The sequence below is a fragment of the Antechinus flavipes genome, chromosome 1 (assembly GCF_016432865.1).
Source record: "Antechinus flavipes isolate AdamAnt ecotype Samford, QLD, Australia chromosome 1, AdamAnt_v2, whole genome shotgun sequence".
Lineage (NCBI taxonomy): Eukaryota > Metazoa > Chordata > Mammalia > Dasyuromorphia > Dasyuridae > Antechinus > Antechinus flavipes.
In genome coordinates this window covers 281,543,957-281,568,201 of record NC_067398.1, presented here as the reverse complement: position 1 = coordinate 281,568,201, position 24,245 = coordinate 281,543,957, and positions in this window count along the sequence as shown.

Genomic DNA, 24,245 nt, shown 5'->3' with positions numbered 1-24,245 from the left:
AATGTAAACACTTTTGTGTGAACAAAATCAAAGCAACCAAGATTATGAAAGTCAATTCATAATTTTTTCATAAAATACTTTTGATAACTATCTGACATCCAAATTGCATTGGGCTGCTAAGAGAAACTTAAGAGTCAAAAGCCATCACCCCTCCCCCCAAAAAAAAAGATCAAAAGGTATGAATAAATACTTTTTTAAAATAACTTTTTATTGATAGAACTCATGCCAGGGTAATTTTTTACAACATTATCCCTTGCATTCACTTCTGGTCTGATTTTTCCCCTCCCTCCCTCCACCCCCTCCCCCAGATGGCAAGCAATCCTTTACATATTCAATAGGTTACAGTATATCCTGGATACAATATACGTGTGCAGAACCGAATAGTTTTCTTGTTGCACAGGGAGAATTGAATTCAGAAGGTATAAATAATCCAGGAAGAAAAACAAAAATGCAAGCAGTTTATATTCATTTCCCAGTGTTCTTTCTTTGGGTGTAGCTGCTTCTGCTCATCTTTGATCAATTGAAACTGAATTAGCTCTCTTTATCGAAGAGATCCACTTCTATCAGAATACATCCTCAAACCGTATCATTGTTGAGGTATATAATGATCTCCTGGTTCTGCTCATTTCACTTAGCATCAGTTCATGTAAGTCTCGCCAGTCCTCTCTGTATTCATCCTGCTGGTCATTCCTTACAGAACAATAATATTCCATAACATTCATATACCACAATTTACTCAACCATTCTCCAATTGATAGGCATCCATTCATTTTCCAGCTTCTAGCCACTACAAACAGGGCTGCCACAAACATTTTGGCACATACAGGTCCCTTTCCCTTCTTTAGTATCTCTTTGGGGTATAAGCCCAGTAGAAACACTGCTGGATCAAAGGGTATGCACAGTTTGATAACTTTTTGAGCATAGTTCCAAATTGCTCTCCAGAATGGCTGGATGTGTTCACAATTCCACCAACAATGTATCAGTGTCCCTGTTTTCCTACATCCCCTCCAACATTCCACATTATCTTTCCCTGTCACTCTAGCCAATCTGACAGATGTGTAGTGGTATCTCAGAGTTGTCTTAATTTGCATTTCTCTGATTAATAATGATTTGGAGCATATTTTCATATGTCTATAAATAGTTTCAATTTCTTTGTCTGAGAATTATCTGTTCATATCCTTTGACCATTTATCAATTAGAGAATGGTTGACCATTTCTTCTAACACAACAGTATGTTATATTTATATACCACAATTTGTTCAGCCATTCCCCAATTCCCAATTCTTTGCTACCACAAAAAGTTGCTATAAATATTTATTATATGTGTCCTTTTCCTTCTTTATGATCTATTTTCTCTCCAGATTGGATTAGCTCACAGCAACACCAATGTTTTTCCCACATCTTCTCTCACATTTATCATTTTCTTTTTATGACACGTTGGCCAATCTGATAAGTGTGAGTTGTTACCTTAGAGTTATTTTTATTTGCATTTCTCTAATCAATAGTGATTTAGAGCACTTCTTCATATGCCTACAGATATCTTTGATTTCTTCATCTGAAAACTACCTGTTCATATCTTTTGATTATTTATCTTTTGAAGAATGACTTGTATTCTTATAAATTTGATTTATCTCTCCTTAAATAACTGAAATCTTGGGATAACTTGAAATATTGGAATAATGTGTAATAACTGAAAGTTTATAGATCCTTAGAAATATTCCTGAAAAAAACTGTAATGGAGCCCTACTTTAAAAATAAGTTAAAAATCAGTTTATTAGGGCAGGACCTTGGGAAGATGGCAGCATAGGTAGAAAAAAATTCCAAGGTCTCTAGATTTTCCTCACAAACAGAGTAAAATTGCTCCTCTGGGGGAATATAGACTGAAAAACAAATAATACTCTTTTCAGAGGAGGAAACTGAAATTATTTTTAAAATTCTCTCCTATCCCAAAGAGCAATGTCAAGTGGTTATCTGTTCAGAAAAAAATTTCTAGAAGAACTCAAAAAAGACTAAAAATCAAATGACAGAGATTGGGAGAAAACCAAAATAGTAAGAAGAATCATCCAAGAAAAACAAAAAAAAAAAATATGAAAAGGAAGTTAACCAGTAGAAAAAAGCACTCTTAAAGAAGAAAAAAAGTTTTTGAATTAGAATTGGACAAAAGAAAACCATGAAAATATAAAAAACCAACAAATAATAAAACAAAATATAAAGAATGAAGAAAAAAGAAAAAAAATGTGAAATATCTTATTAAAACAGATCAAGAAGAGAAAACATAAAAATAATTAGACTACCTGAAAGCTGAAAGAAAGAAAGAAAACATAATTATCCAAAACAAATTGTTTTGAAATGATAGAACAAGAAGGGAAAGTAGAAATAGAAAAAATCCACTGATAATCATCTCAAGAAAACACTACAAGGAAAATGCATGTGAACATTTGTTGGAATCTTTACAAATTGTTAAGTCATTAGAGTTGATAGAGACAATAATTATCTAATTTAGTATGGTTCAGTATCACTGATCTGATCTTACAAGGAGATGTTTTGGGCCAGAACCTGAAATAAGGTACTAAGTAGAACTAATTGATACAATGTTTGTGTTCACATCTTTACTCATTGTAGTTCACATGTTTGAGAGATTTCAGGGTTTCATAAGAGATATCCGAATTCACACCTCCCTTGATACTCTTAGGGCCAGAGAGCATGCTGGGAGATATCCCACAATCCCATTCTTTCAGATATAAGAAGCAGACCAGTCGAGAGAGTTCAGCTGAATTAGATTGGAGAGGAGCATGCTGGGCCAGACATAGAGCATTCTGGGAGAGCCAGAAGCCCTCTCTCAGAGGCAAGAATGATTAATTACAACTTTTACCTTGGTGCTGGCTAGAGGCAGAGGCAGAAACAAAGGACAAAGCTGCAAGAGCTCTTAGAACCAAGGAGAGAGAGAGGCCCCTAAGAAAAACTAACCGGGTTATATTGAAGGACACAATAAAAGATTTGAACTTTCAGCACCTGGCTGCATTTGGGTGATTATTACTTTCAGCTGAAACTAAGGCTGCCTCCAGAAAACCTCCCCAAGAAAACTGCTTGCTCCCAGAGAGAACCATTTTTATTTTAAGGAGAAAAAGAACATCACAAACATTGTTGTTAAATTTCAAAATCCTCAGATCAAGGAGAAAATTTTACAAGAAACAAACAAAAAACAATTTCAATATGTTGGAGCTACAATCAGCTAGAAAAAAATACAATGTAACATCAATGAAAAGAACTAGGCCTGTAGCCAAAAAAACATTATATTCTATAAAACTAACCACAATACAAAATGAGAAAAACGGACATTCAGTAAATTTGCAGATTTGCAGTATTTTGCTTCAACTAAACCTGAACTCAATAGAAAATTTAACATGCAAGAACCTCCATCAAAGATTAATTTCAAGAGACTCAACAACAACAAACTGTTTATATTTTATATGTGGGAATCAAACAATATGTCTATGATTGACATCAGGAATTGAAAAGTTAAAAAAACCAAAACATTTGGGCAGAGTATGAGCTGATTCTAAAAAGCAAAATTGTCTCGAGCTGGTAGATGTGAAAAACCTACCCACATCTGGAATTTCATACACACACACACACACACACACACACACACACACACACACACATATATATATATATATATATATATATATATATATATATATATATACACTTTCCACTCTTGTTTCTATACACCATATTCCCTCCTCCCCTATTTCTTTATAGGTTTTGGAGGATGGTACATAACACCATTATATCTCAGCCATATTAATACTGTTTTAGACGTGTGTTCACCTATGTATAAATACATATATATATAAATACAAATGTGTGTATGTAAGTATGTGGATGTATATATGTATATATATAGATGTATTTATATATGTATGTGTGTAGGTATGAACACACACACACATATATACACACCAAAAAAATGTGTGTATATACAGTTAAGTAGCTTGATTTGGGGGAGAGGAGGAATGAAAGAGGGAAAAAGAATAAGACAAAAAGTGCATAGCAGAAAACAAAAGAATAATCTACAAAGAAGCAAAAAAAAAAAAAGATGTACTGTCATGAATATAATGTCTTCTATTATTATATATGTTTTCTTGAAATTTATTGTTGCATATTCTGAATCCTCCTTGATAGTCTGCTGGGCACATGACAATGTTTTGATTTCACTTTTGCCTTTTCCTTTTTCTATCTTTTTTCTATTTTGTCTTTTTTTCATATTTTTATATTTATTTTTAAATAATTTTTTTGAAGTCAAGTAATTAGACTGGTAAAAGAAGCAAACAATAGAAAAAACTTCTGACCATAGAAATTTACTCTGGTGACAAAGAAGGTCAAAACACACCCTCAGAAGAAGATAACAAAGTCAAAATTCCTATATCCAAAGCCTCCAAGAAAAAAAAAAAGTGATTTATCTCAAACTAAGGAAGAGCTCAAAAAGGGTTTTTTAAATCAAGTAAGATAAATAAAGGAAAAATTGGAAAGAGAAATGAGAGTGATGCAAAAAAAAAATCAAGAAAAATGACTCAACAGCTTAGTAAAGGACACACACACACACACACACACACACACACACACACACACACATATACTGAAGAAGAAAACAATTCCTTAAAAAAAAAAAAAAAACCAGACTAGGCCAAAAGGTAAAAGAAGTACAACAGATCAGAGAGGATACGAATTTTTTTTAAAAATAGAATTGGTATAATAAAAGAAACTTTGTATTCACTGAAGGAAAAAAAATTCCTTAAAAAGTAGAATTGACCAAAAGGAAAAGAGGTAGAGAAGCTTTCTGAAAAAAACAAAAAAGTTCCTTAAAAATTAGAACTAAGCAAATGGAACTCTAATGACTTCGTGAGAAATCAAGAACAATAAAACAAAACCAAAGGAATGAAAAAAATATAAGACAATGTGAAATATCATTGGAAAAACTACTGGCCTAGAAAATAGAACCAGGAAAGATAATTTTAAAGGTATTGGAATACCTGACAGCAGTGTTACTACTGGGCTTATATCCCAAAGAGATATTAAAGAAGGGAAAGGCGCCTGTATGTGCAAAAATGTTTGTGGCAGTCCTTTTCATAGTAGTTAGAAACTGGAAATTGAATGGATGCCCATCAATAGGAGAATGTATGAGTAAATTATGGCATATAAATTTTATGGAATATTATTGTTCTGTAAGAAATGACCAGCAGGATGAATATAGAGAGGCTTGGAGAGACTTATATGAACTGATGCTAAGTGAAATGAGCAAAACAAGGAGATCATTATATACTTCAACAACAATCTATATGAGGATCAATTCTGATGGAAGTGGCTATCTTCAACAATGAGAGGATCTAATTCAGTTCCAATTGATCAGTAATGAACAGAACCAGCTACACCTAGGGGAAAAACACTGGGAAATGTGTGGACTCCTTGCATTTTTGTTTTTCTTCTCAGGTTATTTTTCCTTTCTAAATCCATTTTTCTTGTGCAACAAGAGAACTATATAAATATGTACACATATATTGTATTTAAGATATACTTTAACATGTTTAACATGTATGAGACTGCCTGCCATCTAGGGGAGGAGGAGGAGGGAAGGAAGAGAAAAATTGGAACAAAAGTGTTTGCAAGGGTCAATGTTGAAAAATTACCCATGCATATCTGTCAATAAAAAGCTATAATAGAAAAAGAAAGAAAAACTGCTTTGATATTTCAGAACCAGAGGATAAAATCATAATTAAAAGAATCCACTGATCACCTCCTGAAAGAAATCTAAAATGGAAACTCTTAGAAATATTATTACCCTCCAATGCTAAATAAACTATTTGAAAAAATAGGGATTGAAGGAGTCCTACCAAACTCCTTTTATGACACAGACATGGTACTGATACCTAAACCAGGTAGGCTGAAAACAAAGAAAGAAAATTATAGACCAATCTCCCTAATGAATATTGATGCTAAAATCTTAAATAAAATATTAGCAAAAAGATTACAGAAAATCATCCCCAGGATAATACACTATGACCAAGTAGGATTTATACCAGGAATGCAGGGCTGGTTCAATATTAGGAAAACTATTAGCATAATTGACTATATCAATAACCAAACAAACAAAAACCATATGATCATCTCAATAGATGCAGAAAAAGCATTTGATAAAATCCAACAGCCATTTCTAATAAAAACACTTGAGAGCATAGGAATAAAAGGACTTTTCCTTAAAATAGTCAGGAGCATATATTTAAACCTTCAGTAAGCATCATATGCAATGGGGAAAAACTGGAACCTTTCCAGTAAGATCTGGAGTGAAGCAAGGTTGCCCACTATCACCATTATTATTCAATATTGTATGAGAAACACTAGCCTCTGCAATAAGAGTCGAGAAAGAGAATAAAGGAATTAGAGTAGGCAATGAGGAAACCAAACTATTACTCTTTGCAGATGATATGATGGTATACCTAGAGAACTCCAGAGATTCTACTAAAAAGCTATTAGAAATAATTCATAATTTTAGCAAAGTAGCAGGATACAAAATAAATCCCCATAAATCCTCAGAATTTTTATACACCACCAACAAAATCCAAGAGCAAGAGATACAAAGAGAAATTCCATTTAAAATAACTGTTGATAGCATAAAATATTTGGGAATCTACCTACCAAAGGAAAGTCAGGAATTATTTGAGCAAAATTACAAAAAAGTTTCCACACAAATAAAGTCAGACTTAAATAATTGGAAAAATATTAAGTGCTCTTGGATAGGCCAAGCGAATATAATAAAGATGACAATACTCCCTAAACTAATCTATTTATTTAGTGCTATACCAATCAGACTTCCAAGAAAATATTTTAATGATCTAGAAAAAAATAACAACAAAATTCATATGGAACAATAAAAAGTCGAGAATCTCAAGGGAATTAATGAAAAAAAAATCAAATGAAGGTGGTCTAGCTGTACCTGATCTAAAATTATATTATAAAGCAGCAATCACCAAAACCATTTGGTATTGGCTAAGAAATAGATTAGTTGATCAGTGGAAAAGATTAGGTTCACAAGACAGAGTAGTCAACTATAGCAATCTAATGTTTGACAAACCCAAAGATCCTAACTTTTGGGATAAGAATTCATTATTTGATAAAAACTGCTGGGATAACTGGAAATTAGTACGGCAGAAATTAGGCAAGGACCCACACTTAACACCATATACCAAGATAAGATCAAAATGGGTCCATGACCTAGGCATAAAGAACAAGATTATAAATAAATTAGAGGAACATAGGATAGTTTATCTCTCAGACTTGTAGAGGAGAAAGAAATTTGTGACCAAAGATGAACTAGAGACCATTACTGATCACAAAATAGAAAATTTTGATTATATCAAATTAAAAAGCTTTTGTACAAACAGAAAGAATGCAAATAAGATTAGAAGGGAAGCAACAAACTGGGAAAACATCTTTACAGTTAAAGGTTCTGATAAAGGCCTCATTTCCAAAATATATACAGAACTGACCCTAATTTATAAGAAACCAAGCCATTCTCCAATTGATAAATGGTCAAAGGATATGAACAGACAATTTTCAGAGGATGAAATTGAAACTATTACCACTAATATGAAAGTGTTCCAAATCACTATTGATCAGAGAAATGCAAATTAAGACAACTCTGAGATACCTCAGATTGGCTAGAATGACAGGGAAAGATAATGCAGAATGTTGGAGGGGATGTGGGAAAACAGGGACACTGATACATTGTTGGTGGAATTATGAACACATCCAGCCATTCTGGAGAGCAATTTGGAACTATGCTCAAAAAGTTATCAAACTATGCATACCCTTTGATCCAGCAGTGTTTCTATTGGGCTTATACCCCAAAGAGATACTAAAAAAGGGAAAGGGACCTGTATGTGCCAAAATGTTTGTGGCAGCCCTGTTTGTAGTGGCTAGAAACTGGAAAATGGATGCCCATCAATTGGAGAATGGCTGGATAAATTGTGGTATATGAATGTTATGGAATATTATTGCTCTGTAAGGAATGACCAGCAGGATGAATACAGAGAGGCTTGGAGAGACCTACATGAACTGATGCTAAGTGAAATGAGCAGAACCACGAGATCATTATACACTTCGACAACGATATTGTATGAGGATGTATTCTGATGGAAGTGGATTTCTTTGACAAAGAGACCTGAGTTTCAATTGATAAATGATGGACAGAAGCAGCTACACCCAAAGAAAGAATACTGGGAAACGAATATGAACTATTTGCATTTTTGATTTTCTTCCCGAGTTATTTTTACCTTCTGAATCCAATTCTCCCTGTGCAACAAGAGAACTGTTCGGTTCTGCAAACATATATTGTATCTAAGATATACTGCAACATATCTAACATATATAGGACTGCTTGCTATCTTGGGGAGGGGATGGAGAGAGGGAGGGGAAAAATCGAAACAGAAATGAGTGCAAGGGATAATGTTGTAAAAAACTACCCTGGCATGGATTCTGTCAATATGAAGTTATTATTAAATAAAATAAAATTTAAAAAAAAGAAATATTATTACCAAATTCCCTACTACCAAGATCAAAGAGAAAATATTGCAAGTAGCCAGAGAAAAACAATTCAAATACATCATAAGATTTAGCACCTTCTGTATTAAAGGATCAAAAGGCTTGAAATATGATATTCTGGAGGGCAAAAGAGCTAGGTGTCTGCTTCTACATCTGATGCTGCTCTGGGACTGTGCCTCTTTCATACTGGCTTGCTGAAGTAGGGCCTTTTGATGACATACCAGGAAACTGGCCTTCTGGGATGCTGCTTGCCCTGGATTGTACTCATACAACTACTAAGTAGCAGAACCAGAATTTCAACCTAAGTCTTCTCACCACTACATCATATCATTTCATTCAACAGTCATTTATTAAGATAACTAATTTATTAAGAGACTATACAATATTGTATCTAGGATATTCTGTAACCTATTCAACATGTAAAGGACTGCTTGCCATCTGGGGGAGGGGGTGGAGGGAGGGAGGAAGGGGAAAAATCAGAATAGAAGTGAGCGCAAGGGATAATGCTGTAAAAAATTACCCTGGCATGGGTTCTAGCAATAAAAAGTTATTTTTTTAAAAAAGAGAGAGAGAGACTATATAAAGCACTTTATTAGATGGATAAGAAGAAAACAGCAGTTCTGGGGATTTCTGGAAGCCACAAGGGCAGAGTATGCCGTAAATCACCCGGAGACTTCCAGACAAACACCTGCAGACAAATATAAAACAGCATCCAAAAATGAATTCTGGAGTGGCAGAACCAACAAAAAGGAATGGAGTGAAACAATTTTCTAGTCCAAGGCAACTTGGAAGTTCAACAGGAAAGGTCTGTCTCCATGCAAATGTTAGGTCCTCCTCTCAGCTATTATTAAATATGATGATGTTTTAGGCATATTAATTTTTCTCTGCCCATTACCTAAAACAAAAAGGCTGTCTATAAAAGAGTTTGAATAATTTTCCTTTCCTCTATGACCAATTTCTTTTCTTTCCTTGCTTTCTACCTCTTTTTCACATTCTTCCTTCAATTTCCTTCCCTTTCTTTACCTTTACTTTTCTTCTTTCTTGCCATGACAAGGATTGATTCTTTGAAATGAAGCTTAACTCTTTATCTTTTATCCTTTTCCCCCAGTTGCTTTCTCTTGTCCTTCTTGTTTAATTTCATGAAAATTGTTGTTAGCTGCCAAACTGACAGTAACTTTCACTAATGTTTCATACCTTTTAATGTATTAATACCAAAAAAAAACAACAAAAAAGATTTAGTAAGTGTTATATAGTGTGTGGACAAGTTGATAGATGTTTCTTGTGGGTCTATTTTCTGAGCTATGTGTAAACATAAAAATCTATATAGAAGTTCATGTTTCTCTGTATATAAATGTGTGAGTATTCACAAAGAGTGGATGAAAATATAATACATCTATTATTCTTTTTTTTTTCTATCATTCTTTTCATTGCCATAGTGTGCTGTCCAGTTGGAAGAAGATAGAGTTTGAATGCCTTGGTTATTTTCTTGCCTTTTGAAAGGCTTCTGCATAGAGACTAGTGATGTTACCAAGAGATTTCTCTTTTCCCAAGAATCACAAAGTTTATTCAGTTTCAATGCAATGAGTATATGTTATAATCAGTGCATATAAGACACAAACCTTCAAAATAATGAAAACTTATAAATATAAAAGCTGTAAATATCCCTGCCACTATCACTGAATATGTTTTACTTATCCTTCTGGTACATGTGATTAAGGTGCAGATACAGTAAATGGTTTTGAAAAGCTTGAAAGATATATCAAAGGATAATACTCAGATGGGAATATTCTAAATATTTGTTGAAACAAATACTACAAGAGAGAATGCATCACTTATTCAGTGATATTTTTGAAATGGATAATAAAATATTGCTTTGCTGCAAATTTATCTGTTTAGAGAAATGGAAACGTGGAATGGAAAAATGAAACTCAGTATGGCTCTGGATTTCAAGCTAGAGATCTTGGGTTCAGATTTCAGAACTACTACAATGCCCAGATGGCTTTTGACAAATTGCTTGATTTTCCTCAATATAAGCATTCTCTTCTATTAAGATGCATGGGTTTATTATTCTGCATGCTGTTAATTGTATGCTATATCTTATATTCATAATTTGCTTTGATACTAGTTATATGTATATCTAGACAGCTAGATGGTTCAGTCGTTAGAGCACTGGGCCTGGAGTCAGGAATATCTTAGTTCAATTCCACTATCATACACATTTATTAGCCACATGACTCTGGGCAAGTCACTTAACCTCTGTTTGCTTTAGTCCACTGGAGAAAGAAATGACAAACCACTGCAGTATCTTCATTAAGAAAATCTATCTCCTTCCAACTGGCCAGCACACTATGTCAATGAAAAGAATGATAGAAAAAAAAAGAATAATAGATGTATTATATTTTCATTCACTCTATGTAAATACTCACACATTTATACACAGAGAAACATGAACTTCTATATATGTTTACATATAGCTCAGAAAATAGGCCCACAAAAAACATGTAGCCCATGTTATGTCAGTTATGTTGAATATGATGTGTGTTCACAATTATTTATTTTGGCATATTCCCTACTGAGTTAAACAAAAATGTTGGCCATCTTTGTCAAGGACAAAGCTGATATGGGGACACTTTCTTGTCTTATATAAGCCTCCATATAGATTTCCTTCTGCCTTATGCCTTGGTAACTCTTTTATATATACAAGTAGCTTTTCACTTAGCCCATTTAGCTATTTTTGAGGAAAGGAAATTTTTCGTTGAATGAAGACAAGGAAGGAGAAAATAGAGGAAGATTGTGTGATCAGCCATAAGTTGAAGGATATCTTCGAGAGTCTACTGACATGGAAACAGCTAATTATTTTCTTCAAAAAGTATTGAAACAGTCCTTGAGATTTAATTGATTAAGGAAACTAATGGCTTGGACTGTTGAAGTGAGCTGGTGAGCTAAATACAAAAAAAACAAGAGGAAGTCTAACTGATGCTTCAGTAATATTTCCAAAATAACATATCCCCTATTGGAGATGTGTTCAGCTGAATTAATGCAATGTCATCAGTGAATCCTTATGACTATCCCTACTCTATTACAGTTAAATAAATCTTTTTTCTTAATTGCTAATATTTAACAAGTGCTATTTTGTTCCAATCAAACTACTAAGGACCAACCTTTATTATATGACTAGCTATTACCATAAAACTAGCTAGGACTAGAAAAGCAATGTATCCATGTATCAGCCCTTCACATATGTGCCATAGTAACATACATTTGCCACATGTGTTGGGAATTATGCATTATTGTTCAGATAGAAATACACATTATCCATTGAATATGTATGTGTGTACATATATGTTCATATGCTGTTATATATATACACACAGATATACATATATATCTGTGTGTATTTGTGGAAGAATCTTAGACATTTGGAGTGCAGTTATGTGGCACAATGAATAGAGTGCCAGAGTTAGAGTCAGGAAAACTTATCTTTCTGATTTCAAATCTGGCCTTGAACATTTAGTACTTGTGTGATCCTGAGTAAGTCACTTAATCCTGTTTGCCTCAGTTCATCATCTGAAAAATGAGCTGGAGAAGAAAATGGCAAATCACTCCAGTAATTTTGCCAAGAAAATTCCAAATGGGGTCACAAAAAGTCATTCATGACTGAAACAACTGAACAAAAATATACTTTAGATTTATTAAAGGTATGTTTTATTATAAATTTTCTAGCCATGTTATTTCATTAAATCCTTTGCTTTGTTCTCTGGATGACTAAAGGGGAAAAAAAATAAACATCTTGATGGGGGAGGCACTACCAGCTTAGACATCAGGAAATTCTGCAAGTACAGGAACTAAGGTTTGAAGAAAACTGGGGATTCTCAGAGATAGAGATGAAAAGGGAGTACATTCCACAGATAGCCTGTGGAAACATAGAACCAGTCAACAAAATGTTTGAGTGATAAAGGCTAATATTATCACTTAAAAATGCATGTAAATGATATCCTTTGAAAGGTAAACTTGAAGATCCAACATTTGTTCTTCCACTTATTAAAATATACCAAAATTTTTCAAAGTCTCTCTTTCATAATTAGATAATGTGCCTTTGATTAAACTATGTATATAATTATTAACAGAAGAGGAAACCTTTTTTTGAAAGTTGGCTAATCTATACTTATGTGATTGGATCAATGGATGTATAGAGAGATCATCTTTGGAATTCCCATATATGTGTAATGAGTTCCTAGCTCTGCACTCACCTTCTGCCATGCAAAAAGCTCCCTCATTTTATCTTGATGTCTCTTGCCAAACCCTCAAGCAAATGCCTAATTCCCATGATTTTCTTAAACTGCTTATTTCCTACCACTTCATGAGATATTGCTCTGCTCTACATGATGGGGCATGATATGATGTGTATTAGGAGTTGAAGGAAAGAGAGGAGAACACTAAGCAAGACAGAAAAATTTTCTGTCGTATCCTTCATTCTAAATTTGCTGGGAATTCAAATCTAAGAAATATAAGCTCCAATTGTCAAAGCAAACTTTTAAAGGGTGCTAAAACAACTTTTGATAATGTATGAATTGCAGCCTCTATGGCTCCTGATTCAACATAAAGTTTTAAATTTTTCTTGGCATATTTTTTAAGGATTACAGAGGAGAAATTCATTTTTGGAAATCAGAGACTAGAAAGAAGGTAAGAAGAAAGAGAAGAGAAGAAAAGAAAGGAGAAGGAAAGGAAAGAAAAAAGAACCAAACCATTCAGTATTTGAAAAAAATCAGTGTATCATAGTGAATCAAGAGCTATCCTCATAACCAGGAAGACTTGGATTCAAGCCATATTTTTGATATGTCCTGGCTGTTTGAGACAAAACAAGCAAATCACTTCACCTTTCAAAACTCCAGACAATTCTTTAAGATTATAAGTAGAAAAGTATAAATTTGCAATAATAGCAGACGTTTCCCCAAAAGAAATTCCCTAATTCAGTGAAATAATAGATCCAGAACATTGTTGCTATTGCTGTTGTTTGTTTTCTTTTAAAATTATTTTCTTTTTAATTTATGGAATAAAACAAGCATGTCCATTGCATAGTACAGTTAAAAAGATGATTGTACATGAAGTTGTAAATTTACTGTACACAACTTGCTATTCTTTTCTAATTATTATGTAAATTCCTTTTTTTCTTTTTTTCTTCCCTCTTTTCCTCCTGTTCCCAATAGACAGTTTTTATGTGAAATTATTCTATACATTCTTCCCTTTATCAGTTCTTTCTCTGGATGCACACAGCAACTTTCTTCATATTTCCTTTATAGTTAATTAGGGTATTTATAAATAAACAAAATAATCTATTCACTCAGTCATTCTCTTAAAACAACATTGCTTTTACTAGATACAATGTCCTTTTGGTTTTTTCATTTTACTCTTCATTATTTCATGGGAGTCTTTCCATTGTTTTCTTCTAAAATCATTGAGCTCATCATTTCTTAATCCATCCCAATCATAAACTACAATTTTTTCAACTATTTATCAAATAATAAGTATTCTTGTAATTTACATTTCTTTGCCACCACAAAGAAATTTTTTTAAAAATTCTAGAATATAGGTTCTTTTTCTTTTTTCCTAATCATTTTGGGAAATAGATCAAGTAGGGATACTGGTAAATCAAAGGGTAATGAAATAAATAGATAGTTTAATAACTGGGCATAATTCCAGATTGCTCTTAAAAATGATTGGACCTATTCACAATTTCATTAACAACAAATTAGTGTACCAATTTTCCCATCTCTTCCCCAACATTTTATCACTTTTTTTTTATCATTTTAGTCAATCTGATATGTGCAGAATGATATAATAAGATTATTTTAATCTGCATTTCTCTAATTAATAACGATTTGAAGCATTTTTATATGATTACAAACTGTTTTGGTTTTTTTACTGAAAAACTGTCTTCATATCCTTTGAACACTTGTCATTTGTGGAATGATTTATATTTTTGTATATCTGACAAAAAATTTTATATATTTTAGGTATAAGACCTTTATCTCATAAATTATAAAGTTTGCCCAATTTTCTGCTTTCTTCCAATCTTGACTATATTAATTTTATTTGTGCAAAACCTTTTTTAATTTAATGTAATTGAAAATATCCATTTTGTACCTAACTTTGTGGTATTGTCCCTATTTACTAAGTAGGTCCTATTTAGTAAGATATATTCATTGTCTATTGGGATTGTAAAATAGACTGCCAAAGAGATTATGTGATGTTGGAATCTTTACAAACTGCTAACTAATTAGAGTTGATCTAATCTTACAAGAAGATGTTTTGGGCAGAACCTGAAACAAGGTACTAAGTAGAACTAATTAGTACAATGCTTGTGTTTGCACCTTTACTCATTGGAGTTCCCAAGTATGCCAGCTTCACAAAGTAAACTTTGTAACTTGGTGAATTCACACCTCCCTTAATGCTCTTAGGGCCAGAGAGCACTATGGGAAAAAAACCATAATCCCTCTCTCTCGTATCCCACAATTCCTCCCTCTTGTATAAAAGAAACAGACAGAGGCTCTCGATCAGATTTCACCGGAATGACATGAAGAGTGGAGCTGGCTGGAGGCTGAAGAAAGCAGAGGCAGAGGCTGAAGGACAAAACCTTTGGATTTGGCGACATTGGGAGGGAGCTCTTGGAACCAAGCAGAGAGATAGACCTCTAAGCTAACTGGGCTATATTGGAGATAATAAAAGATCTTAACTTTTATCACCTGGCTGCGTTTTGAGAACAAGATCACCACAATGTAACAATTTAGAAGAAGCCCATATGCAAAGAGAAAGGGCATTGTGGCACAAATGCAGTCTCTGGGATTTTAGGGGTGAATTGTCTCGATTTTGGATGGAACACTGCCATAATTATCAACAAATATTCAGAACACAAACTATATTTCCTATGTAGTAAGTGATAACAATGATATAATAATAATAGCTAACATTTATATAGCTTTTAATATGAGCCAGAGTCTGTGCTTTACAATTATTGTTTCATATGTCCTTTCACAACAATGTGGGGAGGTGGATGCCATTTTACTGATGAGGAAAATGAGGCAAAGTGACTTGCTTGGGGTAACATAACTAGTAAATGTTTTGAAACAAGCTTTGAACTATGAACCTAAGGTCTTCCTTAGATCAGGGCCAGCTTTCTATCCACTGTGCCACCTAGTGGCCTAAATATGAGATGTGAGAGACATGATCTGTATCCTCAAGATTCATTTAGCACACACACACACACACACACACACACACATACACACGCGCGTGCGAACAAATGCATTCACACCCACACACACAATACAAGGTTGAGTATGCTTCATACCAAATCAATTACAAAAACTGTAAGTACTATAGAACTCAAGATTATTTTGGTTCTGCATTACTAAGGATTGAGGATGACCTCTCAAGAGAACTAGAATTTGATCAAGTATTGAAGAATGAGAGCAAACCCATCATCACAACTAGGAAAACAACACAGAATTGTTTTTAATAATATGTCTAGAGTATTAGGTTAAAACATGAAAGACTGTGTTTTCATTGTTATGAATTAAATGTACTTAGAAAATTGAAAATCATGCCATAAGTGCAAAAGTATTATCTGAGACCACCAATTTGGACAGCAGAAAGGTGGTAAAAGAAAGGAAGTAATATGGTGCCAAAGTTGTCTGTGAAGACCTACAATATGCTTACATAATGCTTTAACTCCAATGTAAAAAAGCCAGTAAAATAATCCTCAACTACCAGTACTATTACCTGTATAATCTCCACCTGTGCCCTAGGCTTATTTAAGTACTTGTATTTAAATACAGGACCATTCTGATAGATTGACTGCTAGATAGTCAGATAATTATAACAGCTGCTACTTGTGATAGTCAAGAAAAGAAAAAGCTTTAGAACTGGTATATTAAATAGAAAAAAAGTCACTGTGGCATGGAGGAGTACTGAGCTTGTATTCATAGGCAGGCTTTGATCCTTTGGAGAAAGAAATCATTTACCAAAAGTTTCACACAGAGTACCTAATCACACAGGCTTCTTGTATTCTATACATTAACCAGAAGACATAGTGTGCATGATGTTAGTTACTGAATCTGGTTATGGAAGAATTTTCTAGGGATTCTTTTAGAGGCCCTGATATTTTATCCATAAGAAGTAGATTAAGATCAATTCAAAGTTTTCAACTGTAAATAGGGAGAAAAAAATTCACTAAAAAAATATTGAACTTTAAAATGTATTTAACCAATGAAAGTCCTAGAAAAGAAATAATAACACGTAACTCTCATGGTAGAGTAGTGGCAGATAATTAGAACAAATATTGCATATGTTCAGGCAAAGTTCCTATATCAGATGTTTTGGTTTAACTGTTTTTCTTTGTTTCAAAGTAGGATTCAGTATAGGGATGACATGTGAAATGCCTGAAATGTAAAGACAAAAGACATCAATAAACTTAACTTCAAAAAAAAAAGAAAAGAAAAGAAAAGAAATTAAATAGATTCCCAGGAAATCTAGCTACCATGCTGACTGGGCCAGAAACCTACCTGAAAATCTTATACCTTGGGGCCTCAATGTTTGTCAATTACCTTGGTGGTTACTTTTGCCTCACTATATATAGGCATGCTTCTTAAACACTCCCTGGATATCTCTTCACTCTTCTCAAATTCTTTGCGGCTACTCCCTCACCAATTTCCAATTGAAGATCCATAATCAAATCAATGCTATCATTTCTCCCAGAAAAGATACTTTAATATAATCCTTTATGTTTCCATTTACCACTCCAGTAATTTTACAAATTAATACTCTATACCCCTTACTAGCCAATTAGCTAACTAGTTAACTAAGTAACTACTAGCCAACTATGTTAGTTACTAGATAATACTCCTATGTGTGTTGTCTTTCTCTATTAGAATGCAATCTTTTTGAGAGCAAGGATTAACTGGCTTTTGTATTCTATACCATTCTCATCCCCTTCTCAACATAATGCTTGACATATAGCCAGTGCTTAATAATTTTTTCGTTCATTCATTTGTTCTTATTTATAGCAGAGAGATAGCTTTTTTGACCTCTCAATATCTTGTAATTATATCATATATGGAAAAGACTTTAGAGATAATCTAATTCAAACTCTATAACTTCATTTTTAAAGGTTCATCCACAAGCATTTATTGTTTGCAATAAATAGTTTTATTAATTTTTAGTTTTAGTAATTAGGGAAATTGCAATGCAGCATGTTTTGTTTTGTTTTTTTAACAAGTACATTAATAAATGGTCAAAGATGTAGCAACAACTTTGATTCAATCAGTGGTTATTGCAATACAACTAAGCACAGGATGCTGTTTATTATTGTGCTTATTAACTAAAGACAAAACTACAACAGTTTCTTCCTTTAAGGAACTTCTATTCTAATGTGAGAAATAAATGCATACTTAGAAGAGAACATAAGATGTATTCAAAATAGAATGAAGACAGAGCAAGCATTTGGACCTGGCTAGATGAAGGAAAGATTCTTGGAAAATAGTGCGGAGTTTTACTTTGAAGGAGACCAAGTAGGCTATAAGGATAGGCTGTTGGGATCAGTAAAGAGTAAAATGAGCTGGAGAGGGAAATAGCAAACTACTCTAGTATCTCTGATTGACAACTTATGTAGTCTAAGGTATCCTTATCATGTTAATGGAATTCATGGACACCCCTCAGCAAATTGTCAGGACTGCCTATGTTAAACTTACAGAAAGTCATGGACAATAATTGTATAGGAAGGGCAGGTGTGGCAGTTTTTTAGCATAAGAAAACAAACCCATCTATCATCATAAAAATAACTCTAAATCATTATTGATTAGACAAAAGCAAATTAAAATTCTCACCTCACAACTATCAGAAATGACATCCCCTCCAGCTGGAGAGCAACGTGAAATGGCGCCCTGAACAGGGGGAATATATAGAAGAACTCAAAAAAGAATTTAAAAATTAAATGAGACATTGAAGAAAAGCTTTAAAAAAACCATTCAAGAAAATAAGATTATTTTTAAAAGTTAACTAGCTAGTAAAGGAGAAACAGAATCTCAAAGATAAAAATAATTATTTGAAAATTAAAATCGGGCAAGGGGAAGCCAGTGAAGTTATGAGAGACCAAGAAATAACAATAATAACAACAACAAAAATTACAAGAATGAGAAATTTGAACAGAATGTGAAACATAAGGAAAATGACAGAGCTAGAGAAAGGGAAGAAGATAAAATATAACAATAATTGGACAGGCTGAAAGTTGTAACCAAAAAAAGAGAACTTTGACAAGGCAATGCATGAAATAATCCAAGAAAATTGTCCTGAGTATATGAGTGGAAAATCACCATCTCAATGAAATCATTTGTGGAAAACACACAGGATATTATTGCTAAATTTCAAAAACCCCAGATCAAAGAGAAATTTTTGCAAGAAACAAGACTAAATCAATTCAAAGGCACTAGAACTACAATGAGAGTTATATAAGACAGCAACCTTAAAAGACTGCAGGTCCTAGAATCATATCTACTGACAATCAAAAGAACTAGGCCTATGGCCAAAAGTGTCATATCCAGCAAAATTATCCATAATATTGAACAAGAAAAAATGGGCATTCAGTGAACTTGCAGATTTTCAGAACTTTTTATCAAACCTGAAAATACAAAATTTAACATATAAGAAACCAATATCAAAGATCAGTTTCAAGGAACTCAACATGGACAAATAGTTTATGGGTTTTTTTTTTTTTTTTTTTTTTTTTTTTACATAGGAAACATTTAAAATTGATATCAACAATAGGGTAACTCAAAATAAAGACTGGCAGAGTTAAGGTTAAAATAGTAATTATATTATCCAAATGAGGTGCAGAGAAAGAATAGACATAGAGGCATTAGATGGGGGAGGAAGGTTCATAGTTCTGAAAACCTGCTTACTTCAAAGATGGGTTTAATGGTCAACACTCTGTGTGTGTGTGTGTGTGTGTGTGTGTGTGTGTGTGTGTAGTATAATACCCTTGAAAATCTATAAAGAATTAAGAAAGAAGGGATGGGCAGATAAAGAAGCAAAGGATGTGAGAAGACAAGGGAGGGATCTATGGTTAGGGGAAGAATAAGTAATAGCAAAGCAAGTTAATGAGCAGAATTAAAACAATGTCAGCAGGGACAGGATATATGTGTGTGCATGTGGAGGGAGTGTGTGTATATGGGTTGTGTGTATATGTATGTATATATTTATCTATTTACATATATATACATAAATATATATTTTCTTAACTATAGTTTGCTTGGGGGGGAATGAAGAGGGAAAAGAATAAAGTAAATAAGGTGTGCAGCAGAGAGCAAAAGAATAATTTACAAGGAAGTAAAGAAAAATGAACATTCATGAATATATGGATATTATATTCATGAATATAATATCTTTTACTAATATATATGCTTTTTTGATCTGGTAATTTGTTGTTACATATTTTGAATCTTCCCTAATGTTCTGCTGGGAATACGACAATGTTCTTTTTTGTTTTGTTTTATTTTGTTTTGTATTCCTTTCCTTTTTTTCTTATTGTTTGTTTTTTTTTAATAAAATTTTTAAAAAGGAAAAAGACTGCACATGTATAAAAACACCTATATGAGGGTTTTTTTTTCTTGTGCTGGCAAAAAAAGTTGTAAAATTGAAGAAATACTTGCCAGCTGTCGAATAACTGAAAAAGCCATGGCATGTGACTGTGAGTATGAATGCATTCTAAGAAATGATGAGAGGGGTGATCCCAGAAAAACAGAGCAAAAGCTACAAGAATTGATGCAGAGTGGAATAAGAATAATCAGGAAATCATTGTACAATGCAACAATAATGTTGTAATGATGATCAGCTGAGAAAGCATTGGCCATACCCATCAATACATTCAAGAGAACTCTAAAGGACTCATGATAAAAAAAAAAAAGTCATCCATCTCTAAAGAGGGAACTGATAAACTTTGAATATAACATGAAGTTTTCTCACTTTTTTTTCCTTTTTTCACAACATGAAATGCATTTTGCATGATTTTGTATATATAATTGATATTGTGGTGTTTACTTTCTCAATGGGAGAGATGAGAGAGGGAGAGAAAGTTGAAAGAGGAAAGTCCATAACTTTAATAAGAGAAAACAGACCAATCAAGCAAACAACAAACATTTTAGTGTCTAGGTACAGGAGATACAAAGAAAAACTTGAATAATTCCTACACATAAAGGGAAAGTGACCTACCTAAGGTTATAAATATCATTGAAAAGAAAGGGAAAATAATTAACTTGTGCAGCATGGCATTTTAGAAAACACTGGAATATTAGAGTAGCATTAGATTGTGAAGAACTTTGAATGCTACACTAGATTGAACTTCACTTGATAGGCAGTAGGGAACATTGAAAGGTTCAAGCAGAAAAATGAGTAGATTTATATATAAGAAAGCTTACTCTGATAGTAAAAGAATAAATGGAGGGAAGACAAACTTGGCATCAGAACTGAATCATAGAATCACAATACTTATAATTGGAAGAAATTTTAGAGGTCATATATTAAAACACACATGCAAAAGGAATCGCTTCCTCCAAATTTGCTTTTTTCATGATTTCCATCTATTTATTATTACTGGTTGGGTTGTTTGGGGTGTTTGGGGAAAAGAAGTACCTCTGGTGTGGGGGCTTGCCAAGCTCTTTCAGGGCTGCTCATCTGACCAACTCCAAGAATCTGTAACATGTGCAGAGGCCACACCCCAGTAAAGCAATCTCATCAGATAGAGTAAACCAGTTTAAGGGTAACCTCAAATGCATAGGTGAGTTAGGGGGGATGCTACCGAAGCACGTGAAGAATTCTAGTGAAACGGGCAGACAAGAACAATTTTGTTACAACAGCTATGAATACGGCTGAAGCAGTGCTATGGAGCGCTCAAAACTTGGTCAGACATAGAAGATAACAAAGTTATCCGCTGCATCCCAGGATATCAACAGTTATTTTGACTTCTGTTTTATCATTGAAGATGACTATAGAAGAAAAAATGAATCCAATAATTACAAAACTCTTCCTCACAAATCAAATTCATGTGCAGGTCAGAATAACACTTATAATTCTCTTCTTCATTCACCTTGAAGTCTTGTGGTGATGGGTGAGTGACAAAGCAGCAGGTATGAATACTTTAGGAACTATAGCCATAATCTTTTCACTGTATGGAAGCAGCAGTTAGAGTTGGCAGCCTCCTGAGTATCTAAGCAGCCCTTTTTAAGGACCTCCTGGCAGGCTATAGAAGGTATCCTAAAAATTGTTTGCTTCATCAAAATCTTTGCCTGTTTATACCAGCAGATGGGGATACCACACTAAAGTCTAAACACACATGAGAGGTACATAGAATGTGCTCACACTTGTGGACATGAAATCTAGAACAACCCTTGTTGAGAGAGAACTCAATAAGTACCATGTTCAATTAGCTGCCCTGAGTGAAATAAAACTCATCCAACCACCTGGAGATTAATTTGGAACTATACCCAAAGGGCTATAAAATTGTGCATACCCTTTGACCTAAGAGTGCCACTATTGGGTCTGTATTTCAAAATGATCATAAAGAAGGAAAAGGACCCATGTATGCAAAAACATAGCAGCTCTTTTTTACAGTGGCAGGGAACTGGAAATTGAGTAAATACCCATCAACTTGGGAATGGTTAAATTAGTAATGGTATTTAAATGCAATAGAATATTATTGTACTATAAGAAATGATGAGCAGACTGATTTCAGAAAGCCTGAAGGGACTTACATGAACCAATGCTGAGTAAAGTGAGCAGAACTAAGAGAACAGTGTGCACAACAGCAGCAAGATATGATGATCAACTAACTCTTCTTAAAAAGAAGGCAACTCCAATAGATTTGTAATAGAGTATACCCCAGACTTTTGATGGTTTGTACTAATTTTCTTCATAATGCAAGTTTTGCAAAAAGGCTTTGCTAAATTAAATTTGCTATTTAAGTATCTTGGCTGATTGTTAATGGAAAGTCCAGCAGTGGAAGTTCATTTGCTATGTAGCCACCTATGTGATTACCCCTAGAATCTAAAATAGTAGCTGTCCAAATTGGTACAAATTAGGAAAGTATCCCAGGATAAGTCTTATATAAGCAAATGTGAAAAACATATCTAAGGCTAATAATGTTGTAAATAAGCTTTATATTGAATAAACTAATTTTTTCCAAATATTTTTGAATCTTTGAAACAACTATAAAAATGTTCTAATAGTTTTCTTAATCAAAATAAAAAGATAACATCAAAGAAATAAGCATTTGTTAGGCTAAGATTTATGATTTGCTCCTACAAAATGGCTTGCTCCCACAAGACCTAAGATACCAAGTTGTATGAAATGTTTAATAACAATAAATTATGAAAAAGGAAAACAAGAATTGACAGTGCAGTTCTTACAGCAAGAGCACTTAATGCGTCCTATGATTACTATAACTAGTACAGAAGAAAGAGATATATCAACTAAAAAGGGAGAGAACAAAGAATACAGCAGCAATTCAGGGGAAGCACCAACATTGCAGACTTCCGGCTGGGCAATCCCAGATTACAACCCTGCAAGTCCCAACTAGGAGAGTCCCAGGCAGAGTGTCCTCTCCATGGGTAAGACTCCAATTTGGGTCTATCATGACTTAAATAGCAGGGAACAAAGGTAGCTAAATGCCAAATATACTGACTTCACTTTCTTGAGCAAATCTAAAAGGAGGGGTCAGTCCTACCAGAGTCTGTCAAGAGTGAAGCTTTACTTCTGGAGTAGTGGGTTTGGCCAGAATCCACCCAGGACAGTGTTCTTTAAACTATATTTATTCCCAGGGTTATTCAGCAGCTGCAAAATTGGGGTGAATAATAGTTCACTGTATTGCAATTCCCTATGAACATGGAGGGAAATTGAGGGCCAAGGCCTACAGAATCTTATCCTTATATCTATATCTTTCAGCATTTTATGTCCTTGGCTTCTTCATAAAGAGGGGAAATCCCTTGTAACACTTAATTTACAAACTTTTTGCCAAAAGACTAAAAAAAAATGTTTATATAACTCCATATAATATAAACTATATATTACCATTGTATATATGTTTATCTTAATCCCTCCCTCTTCCAGGTACCAGGAAAGAAAGCATTTATCAAAGTCTTCTCATTTTGGCTACCAAAACAAATATCATAATTAAGGGGAGGAAAGTAGGATAAAATACCTAATCTAAATCTTAGAAGATTTGATTTCATTTAATCCAACTTCTCTTTGTACCTGTTAATTAAATTAAACAATTGGTTTGACTCATTCTTTCCATTCAGTGAATAGAATCAACTGGAGTTTGCAATAATGTAGTCCAACTTTTAGTCTTACCCTTACATACTTGAAAGAAAACTTTAATCTTTGAAGAAAAAAAAATTAAGTGTCTGAGACCAGATTTGAACTCAGGTCCTCCTGACTTCAGGGCTGGTGCACTCTATCCACTGAGCCACCTAGCTACCCTGATCAATTCTTTCTTATGAAAATTCATTGAAAAAATTTTAACTTCTATTTCTACAGGGGGACATCTAATTTTGTCTTTTATTCTACTAAAGTTATGTCATGCCCAATATAAGCCAACC